The 26,318-nt window shown below is 38.7% G+C and overlaps 1 protein-coding gene and 1 long non-coding RNA gene across 4 annotated transcripts in view; one reads left to right on the top strand and one right to left on the bottom strand.

Moving 5' to 3' along the window:
• Pafah1b1 (platelet activating factor acetylhydrolase 1b regulatory subunit 1) overlaps nt 1-10,943 on the bottom strand; it is an 80,462-nt gene extending 69,519 nt beyond the window's left edge. The window contains exon 1 of one of the 2 annotated variants that reach the window (XM_005327923.5): nt 10,803-10,943. The gene's annotated coding sequence lies outside the window, so the exon portion shown is untranslated. Of the gene's footprint in view, nt 1-10,445; nt 10,651-10,802 lie in introns of those variants that run through there. The other variant, XM_040269298.2, reaches the window with a different exon arrangement.
• The window catches only part of LOC144376141 (uncharacterized), a 33,241-nt gene continuing 17,069 nt past the window's right edge, over nt 10,147-26,318 (top strand). For both annotated transcript variants that reach the window (XR_013436267.1, XR_013436266.1), the window contains exon 1: nt 10,147-10,303. This is a non-coding gene — a long non-coding RNA (uncharacterized LOC144376141). The remainder of the gene's footprint in view (nt 10,304-26,318) is intronic.

The raw sequence follows: 26,318 nt of genomic DNA, 5'->3' as shown, positions 1-26,318 counted from the left end.
CCTTATTTCCTAAAGTTCATATCTTATAAAGTCTTCAATTAGCATCTAGTCTTTGCCTACATATCAAGTTTCTTTCTTTCTTTTTTTTTTTAATTGTGAATGGATATAATCCCTTTTTTTAAATTTTTTACGTGGTGCTGAGAATCGAACCTAGTGCCTCACATGTGCTAGGCAAGAGCTCTACCATTGAGCCACAACCCCAGCTCTCAAGTTTCATTTCTAATCAAGCCTCACCTAGCTCATTCTCCAGTAATAATGAGCCCCTTGTAATGTATGTCCTCCCCACTTTGTAATTTTTATGATTCTACTTCTTCTGTCACCACTGGAGCACCTTTGAATATTATATAGCACAGTTCCCTAACGAGTACACTAAATACATTTTAATGAAAGAATCCATTTTAATTGTTATGTAAGGTAATAGTCCATAAATCCCCCCCACCAAAGCACCTATTAATGCAGGAATTTTCAGAGGTAAGTGATTGGATTATGAGAGCTGTAATCTGATTAGCCCATCCTACTTTGAATGACTGGATGGTAACTACAGGCAGATAGAACATGCCTGAAGGAAGTGGGTCACTGGGGGAGTACCCTGGAATGATATATCTTCCACACAGCCCCTTTCCCCTTCTCTCTGCCTCCTTGCTGCCATAAGGGGAGCAACATTCCTCTGCTGGGCCCTTCCCCCATTATGTGCTGCCTCACCCTGAGCCCAGAGCAATGGTTCCACCATTTATAAGACTTCGATCTCTGAAACCATGAGCCCCAGGTAAAATTTTCCTCCTCTGAGTTGTTCTTGTTGGGTGTTTTGATCGTAGCAGTGAAAAGGCTAACTAAAAGCTACTAAGCAATAATAAAAATTGTAGTTAAGTACACTATTTAAACTTGTGAAACACCAAATGTTTTAGCACTCATGTCTTCAGTACATCTAATGATTATTACATTTAAACACACACAAACAGGACTGGGGTTGTGGCTCAGTGGAAGAGTGCTCACCTCGAAAGCGCAAGACCCTGGGTTCGATCCTCAGCACCACATAAAAAATAAATAAGTGAAATAAAGGTATTGTGTCCCAACTTCAACTAAAAGATAAATATTTTTTAAAATAATAAAAATAAATAGGTAAATAAATAAACCACACAAAAACAGCTGGGCACAGTGGCGCACACCTGTAATCCTAGCAGCTGGCGAGGCTGAGGCAAGAGGATCGGGAGCTCAAACCCAGAGTCAGAAACTTAGTTAGGCCCTAGGCAACTCAGTGAGACCCTGTCTCTGAATAAAAACACAAAAAAGGACTTAGTACTCCTGGATTCAATCCCTAATACTAAAACACACACACCATAAACAGCAACAAACACACACCAAAAAAAATCCCTACATTTGGTCTATTTTTTCCCCCCAGTACTGGGGAGTGAACCTAGGGGAACTCTACCACTCACTGAGCTATACACCCTCCCCAGTCCTTTTTCTTTCCTATTTTGAGATAGGGTCTCATTAAATTACTAAAGCTGGCCATATTAGCTCCTTAAAGACAAGTTTTAGAGGTCCAGGGACAAAATCCAATGCAGTTATAAAATGATTCTTGAATAAGTATAAGGTAATGATGGCTACAACTTTAAAGAATCTAAAGATTTTTCTATTAAAATCCTTCCACCACTGGACTGGAATTGTGGCTAAGTGACAGAGTGCTTGCCTAGCATGTGTGAGGCACTGGGTCCGATCCTCAGCACCACATAAAAATAAATAAGTAAAATAAAGGTTTGTGTCCAACTACAACTAAAAGAAGTATTTTAAATAATAATAATACCCACATCTACTTGATAGCTCAACTACCCACCACCAAAAAAATTCAACTCATTACTTTCCTCATTTCTCACCTCCCTCATTGCCCACATCCAATTTTACATATGAAATGTTCTCAAGTTTATACTTTCAAACTGTAGTCCCACTTAAATAGTATTAGTCTACTAAGTTCCACTGTTGCATTTTCCACAATGCTAACAGTTACCTTTGTAAAAGGCAAATCTAATGAAGTCAATATTACAACTTATTATTCTCTACCAGTACCCCCAGGGCAAAAGCACTGGTTCTCAAAAACAATCAACTATATAACTTATTAAAAATGCAGATATGCCTGGTGTAATTCTGACTGGCTAAGTCTAAGATGGAGCTGGAAGTCTACATTTTCATCAGATAATTCCAATGCAGAATCTATTATAACCTTGTTCTATATGCCAGATAAGAGTAGGTAGTCACTCCTCCACCTTTATCCATCATTTCAGCCATAATAAACTATGTGAAGCATCTCTCTTGCTCACCAATTTGTTCTTTATGTACAGACTACTTTCTCCATATGAACAACATTCTCCCCATTAACCCCCCAAAATATAATAGGCTTTCTTCAAAAATGTTCAACCAACATCTTTGTAAAAACCTTACTTGAAAGCTCTAAGCCCTCATACCACCAAATACATATTTTGATTTTATCACCTTCATATGTTTATAAACTTTAAGATCTTTGAGGGCAGAAGCTGACAATCATGTTTGTATCCCTTGTTTTTAGTATATCATATAGAAAAATAACTGTTTGCTGAAGAGAAAAATGATAAAAATTTAGAAGGGAAACAAAAACGTAATGGTGTTGAATAATGTTTTAAAAAGTAAAAACCAAGTGAGGTTCTCTATAAAAGTGTTACAATGGAGGACAAATAGAAAAACAACTGCAAGAAATATAACAACTTCAATTCTCAAGAACTGTCTTGCCTCCAAATTACAAATTCTCCTTAACATAAAATAAGCATCTCTTTCAAGTCATGAACCTATCAGTAGTTTTTCTTTTTTTTTCTTTCTTTTTTTTTCCCTATCAGGAATTGAACTCAGGGGCACTCAACCACTGAGCAAATCTATTTTGTATTTTATTTAGAGACAGGGTCTCACCGAGTTGCTTACCACCTCACCATTGCTAAGGCTGACTCCTGTCTCAGCCTCCCCAGCCACTGGGACTACAGGTGTGCACCACACTGGCTTCTTTTCTTTTCTTTTTAACCAGTTGTTTTTATAGTAAGATTCTAGCCAGGAGTGGAAGAGCATACCTGTAACAATAGCAACATGCAAGGCTGAGGCAGGAGGATATCAAGTTCAAGATCAGCCTCAGCAATGTAGGGAAACCCTGTCTCAAAATATAAAATGAAAGCTAGTCAGAGTGGTACATGCCTATAATCCCAACTCAGGAGATAACAAGGCTCTAGGATTGCAAGGTCCAGGCCAGCCTGGGCAACTTTGCAAGACCCTGTTGCCACCACCACCCCACCCCACCCCCGCCCCCCCCCCCCCCGCCAAAAAAAAAAAAAAAAAAGCTCAGTGGTAGCACTTCCCTGGATTCATTCAATCCCCACTACCAGGCCAGGGCAATTGGGGGTAAGGAGCTTGTTTTAATAAGGGGAGAGGAGACAGAAAGATCTGCCTTACTAAGTAATACATAACCCCCCCATCCAGGAGTTGTAACCTAACTTACTTCCTAAAGGACGAACTAAGGAAAGGAAAAAGAACAACTTTACAGTAGAGAAACCTGGCAACTACCACATTAACTAAGTGATGAAGTTTAACATCATCAGTGATATCAGTAGGTATCACACAGCCTCTGATATGTGATGAGAAGTACAGTTCACCTCTGTGATATTTTCTTCCTGAAAAACCACATACTCATTCTAAATCATAAAAAACAAATGACAAACCCAGTTTGGAGAATATTCTTCAGGGCATCTGACCAGTACTACTCATGCCTACCAAGTTCAAAAAAAAACAAAATTGACAATCACAGACCAGAAAGACTAGGGACATATGATAACCAAATGCAATGTAGTACACTTTGAAATGGATCTAGAACAGAAAGAAGACATTAAATGAAAATTGGTGATCCAAATAGTCTGAAGTTTAGCTAATAGTAATATACCAAGGTTCTTTTCTTTTTTCAAGTACTGGGTGTTGAGTCCAGGGCCTTGCACTTGCTATGCTAGGCAAGTGCTCTACCACTCAATACATCCCCAACACTTTTATTTTAAGATGGTCTTGCAAAGTTGCCCAGGCTGGCCTGGAACTTGTGATCCCCCTGCCTCAGGTTCCTTATTAACTAAGATGACAGGTGTGTGCCATAGTGCCACCTCCAAGGTTAGTTTCTTAATTTCTACAATTGTACCACAGAAATTGAAGATATTACCATTAAAGAAAACTGGGTGCAGAGTATATTGAAAAACTCTCTGCACTACCTCTACAACTTTTCAATATATCTAAAATTTTTCAAAAATAAAATTTTTTTTTAAAAAGGGGGGAAAGCTGGGGATGTAGCTCAGCAGTAGAGCATTTGCCTAGCATGCACAAGGCCCTGACTATGAACCTCAGTAGCACATACAAACACATACATACGTACATACATACATAAAGGGGTATAGAGGCTTTTTACATTAATGACTAAATTCTCAAACAAAAATAATTCTAGCCAGGCACAGTAGCACATGCCTACAGGCCAGCTCCTCAGAAGGCTGAGCCACTGGGATTTATAGGCATGCACCATCATACCCAGCTTATAGTCCACATATTTTTAATAAAAATATGGAAATATGCTGGGTGAGGTAGCACAGGCCTGTAATCCCAGCGGCTCAGGAGGCTGAGACAGGAGGACCACAAATTCGAAGCCAGCCTCATCAATTTATCATGGCATGGGCAACTTAGCAAGACCCTGTCTCAAAAAATAAAAAGTAAAAGTCGATGGGGATGTAGCTCAGAGGTTAAGTACTCCTGATACAATCCCTGGTTTAAAAAAAAAAGAAAAGAAAAGAAAAAGAAGGAGGAGAAGGAGAAGAAGGAGAGAGAGAGAAATAGATAGGCTGTAGCTTCAGTTATAGAACACATCATGTGGGAGGCCCTGGGTTCAACTGCCAGTACTGGAAAAGAAAAGAAAAGAAAAAAGAAAAGAGAAAGATATGCTTCATACATACAAAACACTAGTATCATAAAACATATTCTTCTATCTTTGCCATAAGTTAAAACCAGATTAATCCACAATGTATGAAATCTTAATAAATAAAACTTTCTATAATGCTTTCAAAAATTAAAAATTATTTAGGCTGGAGGTACACCTCAGTGATAAAGCACATAAATGAAGTGCAAAGCCTTGGATTCAATCCCAGCACCTCCACATACACATTAAAATTCTTAAAAATTTCCCAGATTCTTAATTTCACTACTATCGAAAGAAAGAAAATTCCTTAACAGCCTCAATTACCCATTCTTGTAAACATAAAGAGCCCCTAAAGCAATTATCAAAATGAGTATGTAGTTTGTCCAGTTGCATTAATTCGCTTTTTTATAATTAAAAATTTTGTTGACATGTGATCCTGTTCCCATTGGACAACATAAAACCTCTACAGAGGAACTAAAAACACTTGCCCCTCTCCACGCCCCCATCCCCTTAATTCTGGATGGGTCACAGTACTATAGTATAGAACTTTCCAACCTCTACTCCCACCCTGAGATTGCTGGGGATCTAGGACATGCTAGGCAAGTGATGTACGGCTGAACTATACACCTCTAGCCCCAGCACATTTCTTTTCACATAATACTGCATTCAATCAAATGCAACAAGTTATTAACACTTCAATCAAATAACAAGTTATTTTTTTAAATATTCTTTTTTTTTAAAGAGAGAGAATTTTTAATATTTATTTTTTTAGTTTTCGGCAGATACATCTTTGTGGTGCTGAGGATCGAACCCAGGCCGCACGCATGCCAGGCGAGCGCGTTACCGCTTGAGCCACATCCCCAGCCCAAATAACAAGTTATTAACAACTTATCAATACTACCTTTAAAAGCAGTATTAGGCACTTTCTGGCAGTTCCTGCTCAAATGCCGCCTTATATATGCAGAACAGTCAACAATATAAGATCATGTTATTAAACACCAATTTAAATGATTCAGGCAACAAAGACCAGATTGTCATTATTTTAGAAAATAAATTTTAAAAGATAAGGAATTTATATTAGAAAAGGAAATATATGCCAATATCCAAGTAGTACAATGACTAATATTTTTACCACATTCTAGCCATTAAACTGTGACCTTAATAAAAGAAATTACCAGAATTTTAGTTCTCTCATCCATAAAAGTATCAATCTGGGCTGGGAAGGTGGCTCAAGTGGTAGCGCACTCCCCTGGCATGCATGCGGCCCGGGTTCAATCCTCAGCACCACATACAAAAAAAACACAGATGTTGTGTCCGCCAAACACTAAAAAATAAATATTAAAAAAATTCTCTCTCTCTCTCTCTTAAAAAAAGAAGTATCAATCTAACTTAAAAATAATAGAGAGAACAAATGATAATGAGAACCAAGTTCTATATTTATGAAGCTTTTGAGAAATATTTTTGATAATGTTAAATGATAATACCTTTCCAGAAGTATCCTTGATAAATGCAGATTAGTCCTAGCTACTTCAACCAAAAGCCACTTTTAAACACAAAACAATAAATCAAAATAATAAGCATATAATGATGCATGCATCAATGAGTATAAAGCACAAATATCAATTAAAATCTGTAACTGCCATGCTGAGTATAAAAATTATACACATAGCAGAAGTTAAACTAAGGTTCCATTTAAATGTCGTACCAAACCAGCAACAAAGCTAGAACAATCCAAAAAGCCTTCTCTGCAGTTAACTATTGGGTTACATAATACAGCATCTTTCTTCATGAAATGCAGATTTCTCAACATGCTTAGACTTCAACAACTAAGGTTCACTTTATAGTTAATGATCTTCAGGAGAATAGCAGATTTGCTTTTTTTGCTTCAGTATTCATATTGCATACTCATTAGTTTTATTTTAATAGAGCAACTTTTCCAGTTAAAAAAAGAAAAAATACAGTAACAATTGTAGAAGAAATAACAGTGGCAAAGAATTTCCAATTCACACATAATTCTCTCTTTCCAAAGTACACAGAAACAGGTTATCTACATAATGAATTATTTTCATAAAAGAGACTTAAAATCAAGTAAAACATCTCAGTCTGTAGAGTATAACTAAATCTTACACCTCTTGCCTAGTGGGCCCTGGGTTTTATTCCTAGAACTTTAAAAAAAAAACAAAACTATATTATAATCAGGACCACAAGCAGACATGACCAGATTTAAAATCAATGTGAGCATCAGCCAGGCGCGGTGGCACATGCCTGTAATCCCAGTGGCTTGGGAGACTGAGGCAGGAGGATTGCAAGTTCAAAGTCAGTCCCAGCAAAAGAGAGGTGCTAAGTAACTCAGTGAGATCCTGTTTCCAATAAAATACAAAACAGGGGTGGGATGTGGCTCAGTGGTCAAAATGCCCCGGAGTTCAACGCCAGTACCCCCTGACCCAAAAAAAAATAGCAAAAAAAATCAACTTGAGCCTCAAGTTCCTTTGGCAAAAGCATGCATGACTCACTGCTTTAGAGCTCAATGATAAAAATTGGAAAAAGCCTTCTGCCTAATATTTTGCTTTGGATTTGATTTTTAATACATCTCCATCTTAATGTTGACAACTTCTACATTTTCTGTGGCTTATTTATCAAGACAACAAGTTGTGAATCACATTCACATACAGACATATATATGTATATGTGTGTATATATATATATATGTGTGTGTGTGCGTGTGTGCGCGCACACACACACACACACGCCTTAGTATATAACCAAAAGGAAAATACTTATTCCTTTCTTTTTTAAAATATAGACAAAGCAACAAGAATATTCTAAGCCAGAACACCAAAAATTTTGAGATACTGATTTCCTTCCCAGAATATTTCCACTAAATATACACTAAAGAGGTATTTTACCTGGAAAGATATTTTACCTGGAAATATCTATATATTAAAAAATTTAAAGCAGATTCCAAAAACTCCACTAAAAATAAAATTCATCCCAAGCTCATTAAAAGTTTTATATTTATAAGATTGTGAAAATTTTAAAAAATTGATCTCCAAATTAAGCAAAATATTCTGCCACATGTATCAGAACCATACACACACACCAAATTATCTGAAGATCGTGATCACTGAAAAATTGACACCTTGTGCTTTTATAATTACAAATAGTAGAGATGGGGATAGGTTAGACACACAATAGAGTGAATAATCATTCCCAACCTACTCATTCCTTACTATATTAACCCTTCCACTTTCTAATCACATTAAAAAGAACAAAAATGTAAAAACATATAAGTTGACAAAACAATTACAAGGCTCATCAAAATCATATTTATCTCATTAATTTGAAATTGTTTTTTTTAAATGTCTACTTATGAATGCTCCATTCAAGATGTTAAAGTGACCTATCCTCCCTTAGGGTAGTATCTCACAAAAAAGTCCCTTTCAAGGGGTGACACAAGAGAAAAAGATCCATGTAAAGAGCCTATAATGCAAGTTATTTTATCCTTTTCCCTGCCTCATTTTTCATGTTCATTTTTTAAAAATCAAAGACAGATGACTGTTTTAGTGCAAGCTAAAGTAAAAGAAAACATTTGTACTATTCTTATCAGATTTGTTTGTAGAATACCAACTATTTCTTGCCAATTATTTCTATAACTCATTAATTTATACTTATTTGACTAGAAAAATAAAAAATTAACAAGAGTATATATGTGTGTATATGTATTTTACATATATACACTAATAGACAATAAGTCTGCTTTAGTGCAGGGATATTGTATTTTCTTCCAATTATTCAATGCCCATATTGCAAAAAATATGGAAAACATGAGATTTTGAGATTTACTATAGAGAAATGCCTTTGTTGAAGCAACAATTAGTATCAACCTTATAAAACATAGAAGAGAAAAATGCTATGAAAGGGCAATCTGGCATTTCACAGCTCCTATTCCCTTACTCCACCCAGTCTTCTCGGCTCAATGGCTGTTCACAGCATACACAAATATTAGCCCATTTTTTAAAAAGAGGTGGGAGGAGGTACCAAAATAGAGATTGCTCCATCAAAATCAACATATTCAGAAATATGTTTTTCATGCAAAAAACTGGGTTCCTTTCTCTGATCTCAAAAAATATACTAGCTTAAATTTGTTTTAGGAGGTCCCTTCTTAACAATCCAAACAATGATCATTTATAACAGAATAAATCAGCCCATAAATTACTCTTTTGCTTTAATAAAAACCTCAATTTGCACCTGCCAATTATTTTACAAAACTGTTCTGAAAGACCCTCGTTAGAGATTAAAAGATGTCTAATGTCTTAATACCAAACCAAAATTTTTTACGTGAAAGCTTTTAACATCTTCAACCTTATATCACTACCAACATACACAAGTAGAAAATATTCCCCATTAAGGAATTGAACCCTGCAGCAATTAAGCTCTGCTGGGGGTGGGGAGAACTAAGCAAATACTACTGTGGCAAAAGGGGAGGGATGACAATATTACTGTATAAGCGGCCCAAGCACTGTCTCCTCCGCCCTAGCCTCAAAAAAAATTCACAAAAAACAATCCACCCCCAACAAAAACAGAATTGCCAAAAATGGCACAAATATTTTGTTTAGCCTTTAAAATGTTATGAGTCTTAAGGACTGTGTGCTCAAAGTAAAGGCTGGAATAACAAGAGTTATCTTTATTTTCTCCTGAGAGCCTCTTAAGGAAAGGGGGGGAGTCCTTGGCATGACATCGCCCATTGAGAACAAGATTACAAATCTGGTCCTTCTCTTCAAAAGCACAATTTCTTAACTAAAGGATTGATATGAACTGGACCCAAACCCCAACCTGAAAGGAAAATTTCCTGCCCTTCTCTCAAGGAGTTTCTTGCTAAGTCACTAAAGAAAGACAAACAAATAAAGCCAGGCACCTTGTTCTCCCCTATCTCAAATACTGAAAATATCCTCCTCTCCAATGTGATGTTTTAGAGAGGAAGAGCCAAAACCTGCCACCACCTCAAAAGCATTTTCTCACCTGGAAGGCTAGAGGGTAAATAGATACAGGCACTGCATTTCCTAAAGCAATGGGGAGATGAGATGAGAGGAAGGGAAATGGCAGAGGCCCTCGAAGCTCAGTGTTAACGTCAAAAGGCAACTCCCGTCCGAGGAGCCGGTGGCAGAAAAGAAAACCCTGCCCGATTTGGTGGGTGGATGCTGCAGATTGTTCGAACAGAGGGGCCGGGCCGCAGAGGCTGGACCACTGCATCGGTGTGGGGGAGGGGGGAGACTGGGAGGCGGCGGTCCATCCTCCTCAGGTCAACCCCATCCTAAGGACAGGTGGGGGACGGAACGCCTGGAAGGCCTGGTAGGTGCCTAAGCCTGGGCCCCGAGCCGACAGCCGCGGAGGGGTGGGGACTGCGGAGCTCGCCTCCGCGGCTGGGGAGAGAAGGAAGGCCGAGCCCTTTCCCCAAGATCAGAGAGCAACCTGCTCCCCACGCCCTTCCTACCCAAGAATACTTTTCCTGCTAAGTCACCGCGGAGAAGGGCGATCCCCTGTCTGGGAAGACCGCGGGCGGAGTCGTGGCGGTCCCGGCAGCCCCCGATCCCGGGCCGGGAGGACGCGAACGAGGGCAGCGCCCTCCCCGGCCAGGCCCCCCTTCTCCGTGCCTCTCACTCAACGGCCGTCGCGGCCGCCATTTTGAGAGCGAGGAGAGAAGAAGAAGGAGGAGGCGGCGGCAGGGGGAGGGGAGAATGGGAGGGAGGGGACCGGCGCAGCCACATCGTCAGGCCGCCGGGCCCGGCCCGCAGCCACCCAAGCGCGGTGGAGGAAACAGAGGGGAGGGCACAGACCCTTGCCGCCTTACCGGAGCGCTGCACCGACGCCTCCGCAGGGCCTCTTCCGTCCTTCACTCCCATCCACCGGCGGGGGAGGGGGAGAGGGAGAGGGAAGGGAGGAAGGAGGGAGGGAGGGAAGGAGGGAGGGGGAGGATGGCGCGCTGGGCCCGGTCCCGGGGAGGGGGAGGGGAGGGGAGCGGGCGGGCTCCTCGGCCGTTCCGGGGCTCGAGCCCAAGCCCGGCGCTCGCGGTTTCTCTCGCTCGCGCCCGAGCGTTCCTCTCCTGCTCTTTCTCGCTCCCTAGACCCTTGGGTCGCTGCTCGTTCGCTCGCTCACTCGCTATCTCGGCCGCCGGACTCCGCCGCCGCCCCGCCGCTCCAGCTCCGTCTGTCACAGGAGCTGCCCCAACGCCCTGACGTCACCGCGCCGCCGCCGCCGCCGCGGCCGCCGCCGCCCCAGACTCGCCAGGAAGAGGGAGGGGAGCGGAGGATGGGCTGTGGCGCATGCGCCAGACTGGGCCAATCCGGAGAACCGCGCCGCCTCCTTCCTAGCGGCCGGGCGGCGGCCGCGAGTACTGGCTGATGGTGCGGCGGTTCGGACCGGCGAGTTTGCGCACCAGGCGCAGCTTTTCACGCTTCCCATCCTTCTGTAGCCTTCGGAAAAGGTTCTTTTTTTTCCTAGCCCCTCGTCTGACGGTTGTGGCCCCTCACGAGTTCGCTCTTCTCACCTCACCGCCCTGCTTCTATCATACTGCGCTTTCCCAGCTTCCCTGACCGACAGCACGGACCGGTTGGCATCTGTGCCTCCTGGGCCCGGGTAGGCTGGAGTATAAGCAGAGCTGGAGCCAGGATGTCGCCCCTTCTGCCTCCGGCCTGCGGGATTTGTCACCAAAAAAATAGGAAGGGAATAGTTATGTAGGCTTGGGAAGAAGAGCTGTTAGGCTAAAAGGCGCTTGGAATGCCTTAATTCTCTTCCTTTGTATTATAGATTTTTAAAAGGATTCACTTTTGAATGTGATTCGGCTATTCTTTTAGTCAGACACACATACATCAGAGACACTCGAAGTCTCGAAACTGGCATCCAAAGAAAGATCTGGAACTTTATCCTTACTAGGGATGTCTGTGTGTTTGCCAAATTAAGAGTTGAAATACTGATGACAAGGGAGTCTTGGGGATATGTAGTGAGTTTATTTCACATGGACACGTGATTTTTAAAAAGGCCAGGTTTGACGTTCTGAATAATTTTAAAACAGGATTTAATAAGAGATATTGAATGAAATCACTTTATCATTAATTTGTATTGTTCAAAGAAACTTTTCTTGAAACATAGGCTTACTAATTGTTTATTTGATTTGGTTTTTATACTGGGGACTGAACCCAGAGGCACTCTACCACTGAGCTACTAATACTTCCAGTTACTAAGTATAACATTAGAGAAGCATGCCGAGGCAAGTATATAAAGCACGGTTTATTTAAAAAGGGGTAACATAGACTTCTCTCAGGAGGGAGAAGGGGGCCATAGCTGGTATCCTGGTATCCCAAGAAGTGAGGGGGTTCTAGCTTTTTTATATGTCCTAGGCTTCCTTTGTTCCCTTTATCTCTCTCCTTCCTGCTTAAGTGACTAGGCCCAGGTGGGAGCACAGCGTGCATTAACAACTTTTATAACTCCCTGTAGAAAGGGACAATCCCTGGGACAGGTTATCTTTGCAACAGGTTGGAGCAGGGGCAGCTTTTCTGGATAAGGGTGGAGGAAGGGCTCTAAAGTCCTTTTATATTTTAATCCCTTTCCAACTTCCCAGACCCAAATTGGCCTCCTTGATCCATCTGACCTGATTTACCTATCTATATTGACTGCTTCTTTTAATTCTGGCTTCACAACTACATCTCCAGTCCTTTTTTTTTTCTTTTTTTTTTTTTTTTTTAGTTTTCGGTGGACACAACATCTTTATTTTATTTGTATGTGGTGCTGAAGATCGAACCCAGCGCCCCGCACATGCCAGGCGAGTGTGCTACCGCTTGAGCCACATCCCCAGCCCCTCCAGTCCATTTTAATTTTGTTTTGAGACAGAGTCTCACTAAATTGCTGAGGTCAGGGGCCTCGAACTTGCAATCTTGCTGCCTCCTCTCCAGTCTCTGGAATTATAGGTGTGCACCACCAAGCCCAGTTTATGTTTATTTATTTGATGTCTTCCCTTTATGTAGGTAAATATTACACTGCATTGGGAAGCCGCACAGTTAACATTTCTGGTGTGAACCCTTATTCTACCACTTGCCAGAAGTGTGATTTTTTTTTTTTTTTTTTTTTTAGTTGCGGATGGACACAATACCTTTATTTTATTTGTTTATTTGTATGCGGTTCTGGAATCTAACTCAGTACTTCACACATGCTAGGCAAACGCTCTACCACTGAGCCATAACCTCATCCCCTCAGAAGTGTGATCTTAAGTAAATTATCAGACCCCTTTTTGGCTGCTTTTTCTTTCATTTTTTGTGTGCACGTATTGGATAGATATAATGCCTGGCCTAGTGGAGAACACCTATTGTCCCAGCTGCTGGGGACACTGAGGCAGCAAGTGTGCTTAAGCCCAGGCTTTTGGGAAACATGGGAGAGACCTTGTCTCTTAAAAAAGTAATAACCCAATAAATTACACTTAATAAAAAACTTGTAAGGCTTTTGTGAGAAATAGAAGATGATGCGTATATTATCAGTCTCACCTTAGTGTTGACTCAGGTAACTCATGTAACAATTACTGTTGCTTGGTACCAAAACAAGTCTGCTTTTTTCAGGAAAGTTTGTATTACTAAAAGTGTTCAAAAGCAACATGAGCCAATAGTCCAGAGTTTGGGTTTTTATTTTCATGAAGGTAGTAAACTAAATTAAATGGGTTTTGGAAGGTCTTTTCCAAGTTTTGGTTTTAGGGGTCTCTAGTTGGAAATAAAGACAAGATAAGGCACAGAAGATTGGGCTTCACTTTTATTTCTTAATTTTTTTTAATTGTTGGTTGATCTTTATTTATTTATTTATTTATATGTGGTGCTGAAAATCGAACTCAGTGCCTCACACATGCCAGGATAGTGCACTATTGCTGAGCCACAGCCACAGCCCCTGGGCTTCACTTTTACTTATATCAGAAAACAGTCAATAAATCAATCCTGGCACGGTGATACATGCCTGGAACCCCAGCAATTTGGGAGGCTGGGGCAGGTGGATCACAAGTTCAAGGCCAGCCTAAGCAACTTAGGCTGTCTCAACCAAAGAATAGAAGGTACTTGGGATGTAGCTCAGTTGTAGAATACTCCTGGATTAAATATCCATACCATAAAAGAAAGAAAATAAAAACCCATAGAATCAGTTAACCCCCCCCCTACCACTGAGTCATATCCCAGCATCTTGGCTCTTTTTTATTTTTTAGTTTGAGACAGGTTCTCGCTACCACACCCAGTCAAACCTTATTCTTAAACCTTGTTCTAAGAATCCAACCTTGTACTTTTTTAATAAATGCTCTAAAAGTCAACAAAATTGTTTCACAAGACATCAGAGAAGCACATTGATAAACACCAATTTATATACAAATAGGTAGCACTAATATTTATAAACTTTGAGCTCACACATTCATGTATTTTGAAACCTTTAAAATTTTTAAAACCAGGCTAGGGTTGTAGCTTAGTGATAGAGCACTTGCCTAGCATGTGTAAAGCACTGGGTTTGATTCTAAGCACTACAATGTAAACAAAGTCCATTGACAACCAAAAAAAAATTTTTTTTAAATCTTTAAAACCTTTAGAGATCTTCAAAATTTAAAATTGTATATTAAATTGAAGTCAATTTTATTTTTATAGCAGTCCTTCAAAATACAAGAAACCCCGTTTGGGGAAAGGTATAAAAACTTTCTAGATTATGATTTTTCTGAACAGAAAACTGTTATATGCTTAACCTAATGTGAAGCAATGTGTTAGGGTTCTGTGTACTTTCTTTCAGTTAGTTGCTAACACTAGAGATCCATTTTAATGAGCACTTGTCAACTGAAAATAAAGAATTAGGACATCTATGCTATCAATCATAATTCATAAGAACTTATACAGAACTTACTGTATCCATCCAAAAAACATTTAATAATAGATATTTTGAATGCTCTTTCTTGAGGGAAAAAAAAAAGTATAAACCAGCTGGGTGCAACGGCCCATACCAGTAATCCCAGCTGCTCTGAAGGCTGAGACAGGAGGATCTGGAGCTCAAAGCCAATCTCAACAATTTAGCAAGGCACTTAGCAACTCAATAAGACCCTGTCTCTAAAACAATATACAAAAAAAAAAAAAAAAGGGCTGGGGATGTGGCTCAAGGGTTAAGCATCCTTGGGTTCAATCATCCCTGGTATCTAAATAAATAAATAAATAAATTTTAGAAAGGGCCGGGAATGTGGCTCAGTGGTTAAGTGCCCCTGGATTCAGTCCCCAGTTCCAAATAAATAAATAAATAATAAAGTATAAACATCCGTTTTACCTTCCACACTCTAACAATCTCTCCATTCATTTGAATTGCAAATCTTTATTTTTCCAGCAAAAACTTTCAAAATGGAAACATTTGTTTCAATTGCTGCAGTAAAATTAGTGTTACTTTAAACAATTCTGCAAATAAGCTGACTGGAAGAAACACTCCAAAAATATTGCTATTAGGGAGAGAACAAAATGTCTCCTGAAAGTATCTCTAGAGCAAAAATCTGTTTACAATGAGTACAAATGTTAAAACATTATTTGAGAATTCAATTGCCCTCTATAGTTTATAGGCAATTGTGCATTGGTGTATGTACAAATTTTATAAAAAGCAATTAGCAAATGGGGAGAAGGAAGCTTTGAGGCATACAAGTTATATGAATTAAAGTCACTTTTAAAAGAGAAATATGGCCCAACTGGCAAGGATTCTCTCTAGGAGATTTCAGATAATTTGTGTACCAGCATTTCCCAAGAGCATGGATACATCAGTGAGGACAGATCCAACTAGACAAGTCATTCTTCAAATTGGCATCATGACGACTTCATGTGTCATGAACATTGGGAGGCCATAGAAACAAATTAAGGGCTGTTATAAGAGATTGAAACTTTCAGCCTAGATATAGAAATATTTTAATCTGAATCCTTTTCCTTGAACACCCAGGGGTGTTATAACATTGAGCTACATCCCCAGATTTTTTATTTTTTCATTTTGAGACAAGATCTTTCCAAGTTACCCAGGCCATCCTCCAAATTGTGATTCTTTTGCCTCAGCCTCCTGAGTAGCTGCTGAGACTACAGATGTGTGCCATGTTGCCAAGCAGATTCATTCCTTGATAGATGGTTATTATAGCTGTTACAAATGGAAACCCATATGCAGCAAAATGAAATGAAACCTCTATCTCTCACCATGCACAAAACTCAACTTAAAATGGATCAAGAACCTAGGAGTTAGACCAGAGACCCCATACCTAATAGAAAAAAAAAAGTAGGCCCAAATCTTCATCATATTGGATTAGGCCCTGAGTTGCTTTTTTTTTTTTTTTTAATATTTACTTTTTAGTTTTAGTTAGACATAATATCTTTATTTTACATTTATGTGATGCTAAGGATCGAACCCAGTGCCTCATGCATACTAGGCGAGCACTCTACCACTGAGCCACAATCACAGCCCTAGGCCCTGACTTGCTTAACAAGACTGACTCCTAAAGTACAAGAAATAAAATCAAGAATCAATAAATGGGATGGATTCAAACTAAAAAGTTCTTTCTCAGCAAAAGACACAATCGGGTAGGGTTGTGGCTCAGTGGTAGAGCACTTACCTAGCATGTATGAGGCCCTGGGTTCAATTCTCACCACCACATATAAATAAATAAAATAAAAGTATTGGATCCATTTACAACTAAACAAATAATTAATTAATTAATTAAATTAAAAGACACGATCAATGAAGTGAAGAAAAAGCCTACATATTGGAAGCAAATTTTTGCCACATGCATGTCAGATAGAGCACTAATCTCCAGGATATATAAAGAACTCAAAAACATCAAAAAATAAAAAATAAAAAAAAATAACTTGGGCTGGAATTGTAGCTCAGTTGTAGAGTGCTCACCTAGCATGCATGAGGTACTGGGTTTGATCCTCAACACCACATAAAAATAAAATAAAAATATTGCGTCCACCTAAAACTAAAAAATAAATATTGAAAAAATAATAACCCAATCAATAAATGGGCTAAAGAGCTAAGCAGACACTTCTGAATCAGAAGAAAATATACAATCAGTCAACAAATACATGAAAAAATGTTCAACATCTCTAGTAATTAGAGAAATGTAAATAAAAACTAAGATTTCATTTCACACCAGTCAGAATGGCAGTTATCAACATACAGAATGGTGTGACTCAATTTCATGCACAACCAGAGAAGTGAAAAATTGTGCTCCATTTGTGGACAATGAATTGAAGAGCTTTGTACTGTCATTTATATCTGATTAGAACTAAAAAGTAAATTTTTAAAAATTATCAGTTGAAATTTTAAAAAGCTTTGGTATTTCAGTAATTTATTGCTAATATATGGAAATTATTTATGTGTGTGTGGGGGGATGCTGGGGATTGAACTCAGTGCCTTGTGCATGCAAGCAAGCACTCTACCAACTGAGCTATATCCCTAACCCATGGAAGTATTTTTATTTATATTATAGCTATTTTGTGACCTTACAAGTCTAAAAGGGCTTTTTATTTATTTATTGGGTAGAGTTCAGGGTTTTCTTTTTCTTTTCTTTTCTTTTTTTTTCTTTTTTTTTTTTTTTTTGTACTGAGGATTAAACTCAGGGGCGCTCAACCACTGAGCCACATCCCCAGCCCTATTTTATATTTTATTTAGATACAGGGTCTCACTGAGTTGCTTAGCACCTCGCTTTTGCTGAGGCTGGCTTTGAATATGTGATGCTCCTATCTCAGCCTCCCAAGCCACTGGAATCAACAGGCTGGGATTACAGGCTTAGCACATGTGCCAGCATACCCAGCTAGATAGAGTTCAGGGTTTTCTACATGGACAATTATGCCATCTGCATACCAACAGTTTTACTTATGATGTTCAATCATTATGCTTTTTCTTTCTTTCTTTTTTTCCTTGCCTTATTACACTAGCTAGGATTTCCAACACACTGTTGAAAAAAAGTAGGAATAGACATTTTTGCTTTGTGTCCAATCTTTGTGGGAAATGGCTCACCATTAAGTAAAATGTAAGTTTGGGCTGGAGATATAGCTCAATTGGTAAAATGCTTGCCTCTCGTGCACAAAGCCCTGGGTTCAATCCCCAGGACCACACACACATACACACACACACACACACACACACACACACACACACAAATGTAAGTTAATTTTAGATGACCTCTATCAAAGAAGTTCCCTTTCCTTTCTAGGTTACTGACTTTTGTATAACTGATAGATAAAATTATACATATTTATGGAATAGCTGTAACATTTTGATGAATGTGTACATTGTGTAATGTTCAGAGTAGGTTAAACATATTTATCTCTTCAAATATTTGTCATTTCTTTCTTTATTTAGTTTTTTTTTTTTTTAGTTGGACACAATATCTTTATTTTTATGTGGTGCTGGGGATCGAACCCAGAGCCTCGAACATGAAAGGAGGGCACTCTACCACTGAGCTACAGCCCCAGCCCATGTCATTTCTTTTTTAAAAAATTTTATCTTTTAGTTATAGTTAGGCACAATATCTTTATTTTATTTTTATGTGGTGCTGAGGTTCGAATCCAGTGCCTCGTGCATGCTAGGCAAGCGCTCTCCCTCTGAGCCATAACCCTAGCCCTTTCTTTATGGTGAAAAAATAAAAAAGCTTTAAAAAAATAAAGACAGTTTCTGAGTGCGGTGACACATCCCAAGCCACTCTAGAGACTGAGGCAGGAAGATTCCAAGTTCAAAGCCTGCTTGGTCAATTTTGAGACCTTGTCTCAAAATGAAAAATGAGAGGCTAGTACTTCAATTCTCAGCACCACATAAAAATAAATAAAGATATTGTGTCCAACTACAACTAAAAAATAAATATTAAAAAAGTTCAATCCCCAGTAAAAAAAAGAAAGAAAAGATATAAAGTACATTACTGTTGAAAATCATAAATGACTTTGAATCTTCCCCAAAACATTTTTCATCTATTAAGTTAATATCAAGGATTTTTGTCCTTTATTCTGTTAATGAGGTGAATTACAATGATTAGTTTTTTAATGTTAAACCAAATTTGCATTATATAATCTCCACTTGGTACTTAATCCTTTCTCTTTTGTTTTAACATTTTTCCTTATGTATATATCTTATTAAAAATTAATTATTTAAAAATATTTAATGTATAAATCTGTGAATGAACAGGGCCCTTTCTGGGTAGTTAGCATATTAAACAATTGGACAAATGCACATATTTTTTAATATCAAAAGGGAGCTGGGCAAAGTGTTTCAAGACTATAATCTTAGCAACTTGAGAGGCTAAGGAAGGAAGATTGAAAGTTCAAGGCCAGACTCAGCATCCAGTAAGACCTTTAGCAACTTAGTGATACCCTGTCTCAAAATAAAAAATAAACAAAAGTTTAAATTTTAAAAATATCAAAAGGGGGGACTGGGATCGTGGCTCAGTGAGCACTCGCCTAGTACGGGGGTGACCCAGGTTCAATCCTTAGCACCACATAAAAATAAAGACATTGTGTTGGGTATATATATACTTAAAAAATAAATATATGTATATCAAAAGGGTACTGGCACTGTAGTTCAGTGGTAGAATGTGTGATTAGCATGCATGAAGTCCTGGTTTCAATCTCTAGCACCCAATATAAAAAAGGGGAAATAACCCAAATATTCATTAAAGAAGTTAATAGATTAATTTATATCCTGACAATGGAATGTCAGTCAGCCATTAAAACTTATAACTTAGGCTGGTGTGGTGGCTCATGCCTATAATTCCAGTAACTCGGGAGGCTGAGGCAGAAGGATTACAAGTTCAAGACCAGCCGCAGCAACTTAGCAAGACCCTGCCTCAAAAATAAATAATAAATAGGGCTTGGAATATAGCTCAGCGATAAAACATCCAGCACCAAAACAAAACAAAAATTTATAACAGGTCCACATATAAGTATAGAAATATGTATAAGATGGCTTATTAAAATTGAAAAGGAGGTAACAATATTGTATGATTTGGAGTGGGGTGTAGAAAGTCACCCGACTCCCAATCGTATGTGTAGAGTTGCCCTATACATTTACATAAAGTGTATACATGTATCTATGAAGAAGCTCAGAAGAATGAGCTACATCATTTTTGATATGGAAAAGTCTTCAAGATAGAATTAAGTGAAAAAAATTAAGTTGTAGAACAATATAGTATATTCCTAATTATGGCAAAAGAAAAAAAACATGCATGTGATTTTCTGTATCTGGGTTCTTTGGGGGTAAATAACAAATGTAAATGGCTAAGAAAGCAAAAAAAAAAAAAAAAAACAGGGCTGGAAATGTAGCTGTAGCTGGATGGTATAGTCTTTGCATAGTACATGTGAGGTCCTGGGTAACTTGATCTCCATCACTCAAAAAAGGAAGAGAGGGAGGGAAAAGAAGGGAAGAGAGAGAAAGAAACAAGAAAGGAAGGAAAGAAGATGGGAAGGAAGAAAAAACAAAGAATGAATTTAAAAAGTGATCAGGAAAATATGTGGAATGGGGTCTTAGAAAGAACAGGTATCGTGCAGCCCTGAGAAACTGAAAAGAAGCAACAAATGGTAGGTAATGTCTTCCTGCTACTCTGTTTGAAGAAATATGCTCCAGCAGGTCTTTGAATTTTTCAGCTCAATATTCAAATTACAAGGAGAGAGATTTTGATTGACTTAACTTAGGTCATATATGTACTCAACTTTTGACTGACAACCTGAGGGATACTATCTCTAATATGGATGGTAAAGATTGGGAGTTATTTGTGCAAGCAAAAACCAAGAGGTTACGTTCTTGGCATATAAATACACAGGTGTGGTGAAAAATAGCTGTAATCCCAGCAACTCAGGAGGCTGAAGCAAGAGGATCACAAGTTCAAGAACAATCTTGGCAACCTAGCAAGGTCCGTAGCTACTAGTGAGACCCATCTCAAAATAAAAAAGTAAAAAGTACTGGGGATGTAGCTCAGTGTAAAGTGCTCCTGAATTCAATCCTCAGCACCAAAATAAATGAAGAAAGAAACTTAAATAAATTAATAAAAGCACAGTTTTCTCTGGAGAGCATATAGCCTTTCACAAAGATTATTGCTATAATTTGGGAGTGTTCCCCAAAGACCCATAGTTGAAGGCTTGATTGCCAGCCTGTTTGTGTCAAGTATGTATAACCTATCAATTTCATAACTCAAAGGTAATAACCTACAACAGTTTGGTGAGTTAGTTTCAGGCCCTTTTTAGTGAAAATTCAGACATAAATATTTCTGAGTGTATATACTTCATATTTGAACAATAAAACTAGGATCATAATAAAAATAGCATGGATCCATTTCCAGGTTGGTATTCAAAATCTATCTTATTCTCTTAAATGACTGCACAGCATTTTGTAATATGAATGTATCATATTTCTCTACTGATTAATTTTAAATTGTTATATTTACTATGAAAAAAAAGTATTTCAGTTTAATATATTATCTCTGCTCCCTTGTGAAGAATAAAGTTTTACAAATGAAATTGTTAGGTGAAAGGATATGAAATGTTAAAACTTCTATGGATATTCTCAAATTATCCTCCAGATATATATACCAATTTACACTCATGGGGTTGAGAAAATGCATTTGCCTACATTCTTATTAATATGAAACATTAAACATTCTTACAACTCTTTTCCCTCTAGTAGAAAAGACAAACTAATAAGAAACACAAGGGCTGGGGATATAGTTCAGTTGATAGAGTGCTTGCCTTCAATGCACAAGGCCCTGTGTTCAATCCACAATCCACAGCACCACAAATAAATAAATAAATAAATAAAAGCTTCATGTGGGCACACACCTGTAATCTCAGCTAATTGGTAGGCTGAGGCAGGAGGATGACAAATTAAGGTCAGCCTGGGCAATTTAGTCAAACCTAGTCTCAAAATAAATTTAAAAAGAAAGGGCTAGAGATGGACTGGGGTTGTGGCTCAGCTGGCACATGCAAGACCCTGGGTTCGGTCCTCAGCACCACATAAAAATAAATAAGTGAAATAAAGGTATTGTAAAGGGCTAGGGATGTAGTCATTGATAGAGCACTTGTTATGAAACGTGTGAACCATGGGTTGGATGCCTAGTACCAGAAATAAAAATTTTAAAAAGGCCACAAAAGTTATCATTTGTAGATTTTATGATCACTTGCCTAGAAAATGCAAGAAAATTAACTAGAAAACAAAGTTAGACTAGAGAGCTGGGTGTATGTGAAGGTAAGCAATTTCATACTTGACACAAGCATAAAGTATACTACAGAGGATAATTTCTCAGGATGAAGTAAAAGCATTAAAAAGATGCATCTCTTCTGACCCAACCATAAAAAATTCAGAATTTAGCTGGACGCCATGGCAGGTACCTTTAAAACTATCAGCTCTGGAGGCTGTCGCAGGAGGAGCATAAGTTCAAAGACAGCCTCAGCAATTTAGCAAGGCCCTAAGTGACTTAGTGAGACTCTGTTGTCAAAGCAAAAAATAAAAAGGTCTGGGGATGTGACTTAATGGATGAGCGCCCCTGAATTCAATTTCTGGTACCCCACCAAAAGAATTCAAAATTTGGCCAGCTATTTGGGAGCCTGAGACAGGAGGATCACTTGAGCCCAAGGGTTTAGGACTAGCTTGGGCAACATAGGGAGAACCTATTAGGGAAAAATAAATTGTTCCCTAGGGAAATAAGGAAGTGTGCAAGGATTTAGCTACAATAATTTTTACCAAAGTGCAGTTTATGACTATGAAAAATCAAAAACAGGGCAGAGGCTGTAGCTCAGTGGTAGAGTGCTTGCCTTGCACATGAGAGACAATGAGTTCAATCCTCAGCACCACAAAAAAATAAAGATATTGTGTCCATCTACAACTAAAATTTTCTTTTAATTAAAAACAATCCAATTGTGCAATAAGAAGAGACTATTTAAATAAATGATGGATCATTCACATAAACAAAAAACATCTATCAATTAAAGCTGTCAATTAAAATTTGACAAATCAGCTGGATGCAGTGGCGCACACCTGTGATCCTGGCTACTTGGGACGCTGAAGCAGGAGGATCACAAGTTCAAAGCCAGCCTCAGCAAAAGTGAGGCACTAAGCAACTCAGTGAGATCCTGTCTCTAAATCAAATACAAAATAGGGCTGGGGACATGGCTCAATGGTTGAGTGCCACTGAGTTCAATAGCTGGTACTTCCCCCCAAAAAAACTGAAAAATCAATATTTTCATATTATGGCACACAATTTAAAAGTTCACAAAACAGTTTGTATAATATGACATCAATAAAAATGTATTTAGGGGGCTGGGGATGTGGCTCAAGCGGTAGCACGCTCGCCTGGCATGCGTGCGGCCCGGGTTCGATCCCCAGCACCACATACCAACAAAGATGTTGTGTCCGCCGAGAACTAAAAAAAATAAATATTAAAAATTCTCTCTCTCTCTTTCCTCTCTCACTCACTCTCTCTTTAAAAAATAAATAAATAAATAAATAAATAAAACTCTTGGCCTCTGGCCCATGAGTCTCTTATTTAAAAAAAAAAAAAAATGTATTTAGGGGTTGGAGTTGTGGCTCAGAGGTAGAGCACTCTCCTAGTATGCATGAGGCATTGGGTTCGATCCTAAGCACCACATAAAAATAAAATATTATGTCCACCTATAACTAAAAAATAAAAATGTATTTAAATATTTCTAAATTGCTCATAACACGTAATTTGGTTGAATTTAGTCTATGTGAACTGGGTACAGAGGTGGAGGTCTATAATTCCAGCTATTCAGGAGGCTGAGGCAAGAGGATTGCAAGTTTCAGGCCAGCCTCAGCAATTTAGAGAGGTCCTATGCAATTTAATGAGACCATGTCTCTGAATTTAAAAAAAAAAAAAAAAAAACTTAAAAGGGTTAGGCATATGCCTCAGTGGTTAAGAGTTCCTGATTTCAATTCCTAGTGCCCCCCCCCCCCAAAAAAAATAAAATAAAATAAGAAAGAAGATCTGGTGCTGTAGCTCAGTAGTAAAGTGCCCCTGGGTTGAACCCCACCACCACCACTATATATAAATAAATAAATAAATAAAGTTTATTCTAAAGGCAATTTCTTTTCGAAGCCCAAGCATAATTACCAATCCAAGTGTAAGCTTAACACGTGATATCCAAGCTAAATTAGCAGGACCCGCTGCTAATATAAAACTAAGAAATAATCCTGGTATAAAAAGAAATGCCTGTTCTGGGACCTTAAAATGAGGCTTCTTAATGAAATTAACAGCTGTTTGAATAACCTCTCTCTACTTGTTTACAAAGATCACAAGCTTTGCCAGGGTATCTCAGGGTTGTTTTAAATGCCCCCAGGGAACTTGGGAGCCCCATATTGCTTCTCTCATTTAGATGCTTAACCAGTGGCTGGAAGAATTCAAACAAGATGCTTTCCGCTAACCGTTGCAGTATCCCCGGCAAAAAAAGAAGAGCCAGTGTTTGCTCTGACAATTCCCTGTTTTCCCAAACCATGAATCAGCCTCATTGTCCCACCACCTCTGTGCATCATTCATTCTGTTCATCACAGCTAGCAGCAGAGGCAGGGACATGGCAAAGAAAATGAAACTCTGGGCAAGGGGATAACATGAGGCCACAGTATTTAATTCTGCTTTAAATAGAGTCAGGTTTTCTCATGGGCACTTTAGAAAAACAGTTGGAAATGTGTCAGAAGGCTAACTTTATGGTTAATATCTAATTCACAAATACTCGGCAGTCAAATCAGCATTTTTCATTCAAGGTCAAGGAGTCTCAAATGTGATTGTATAAAACATTTTCAGGGCACCACACCATGTCAGTTTTTTCCTCCCTTCCTTTACTGGCTTTTCTCTCTCCCCATTTTTTCTCTCTATTCCTTCTACTCCTTGCTCCTTCCCAGCTGGAAGTAAATGATCATTTAACCTTGTAAGACTCTCCCTTGTTCACATTATAAATATACGTGGATGTTCATTCGGTTGGTCTAAACCTTCATGTATTTTAAAAGGAATTTCAAAGGGGAGGGTGTGGGTGAGGGGTTCTGATTTCCAGTTATAGTGCCCATTGTCTAAAAAGTGACCTGTTTTTAAATCTTTATGGAACCAAGCCATGTCTTTCTACTCTATGAAACCTAAATTTATTTCTATCTCATGATTCTGGGTTTTGTTTTGTTGTGTTTTTGTGAACCCAGAGGCATGCTAGTACTGAGGTACATCCTCAGTCCTTTTTTTTTTAAGAGACAGATGAGAGAGGGAGAAAGAGAGAAAATTTTAGTATTTATTGTTTAGTTTTCGGCATTCACAATATCTTTGTTTGTATGTGGGGCTGAGGATCGAACCTGGGTCGCAGGCATGCCAGGCGAGCACGCTACTGCTTGAGCCACATCCCCAGCCCCATCCTCAGTCCTTTATATTTTTTATTTCTGAGACAGCATCTCACTAAGTTGCTCAAGTTGGCCTTGAACTTGTAATCCTCCTGCCTCAGTCTGCAAAGACAAAGGATTTTTAGGTATGGATCACTGCTGCCAAATGGACTCTTTAGTTTTAGGAAACAGAAACCCATTTGAGCAAGCTTAACAAAAAGTGAGGGGGCTGGGGTTGTGGCTCAGTGGTAGAGCACTCACCTAGCACATGCAAGGCCCTGGGTTTGATCCTCAGCACCACATAAGAAATAAAATAAAATAAAGGTATTGTGTCCATCTACAACTAAATATATATATATATATATATATATATATATATATATATATATGAAAAAATGAGGCAGGCTGGGTGCAGTGGCTCACTCCTATAATCCCGGCAATTTTGAAGGCTGAGACAAGAGAATCTCAAGTTTGAGTTCAACTTCAGCCATTCAACAACTTAGTGAGACCCTGACTCAAAAATTAAAAATAAAAAAGGGTTTGGGATATAGCTCAGTAGTAAAACACCCTTCCTTAGATCCCTGGTACCAAAAAAAGAAAAAGTGGGGCAGATTTCAGATAGAGAGGTACTTTCATAGCACTGAAGAACAGGTATGCAACAGAGCCACTCAAAAGATTTGGAACCAGGAAAAGCAACACATTTCCCTGTTTCATTCCTTTTCTTTCTACGTATCTGCCTTTTTCTCAGTGTTTCTGCTTTTGATTTTCTCTTCTGATATACTCGACAAGCAGAATATGACTGCTGTGTAGCTCCCAAACCACATGTTAAGATCCTAGCTGCCTGCAGACTGTACCAGCTATCTCTCAGTCCAATTCTAAATTCCCTAAAGAAACAGTCTAATGATGATCTGGATGACGCGTTCATCTCTGGTGCAAATAGCTATTATGAGGGAGGCAGAGTTAGGTGGTAGCAAAATGGCTCATGAGAGCCCAA

This window comes from Ictidomys tridecemlineatus, chromosome 3 (genome assembly GCF_052094955.1).
Source record: "Ictidomys tridecemlineatus isolate mIctTri1 chromosome 3, mIctTri1.hap1, whole genome shotgun sequence".
Lineage (NCBI taxonomy): Eukaryota > Metazoa > Chordata > Mammalia > Rodentia > Sciuridae > Ictidomys > Ictidomys tridecemlineatus.
This window is presented reverse-complemented; position numbering and strand designations above follow the sequence as displayed.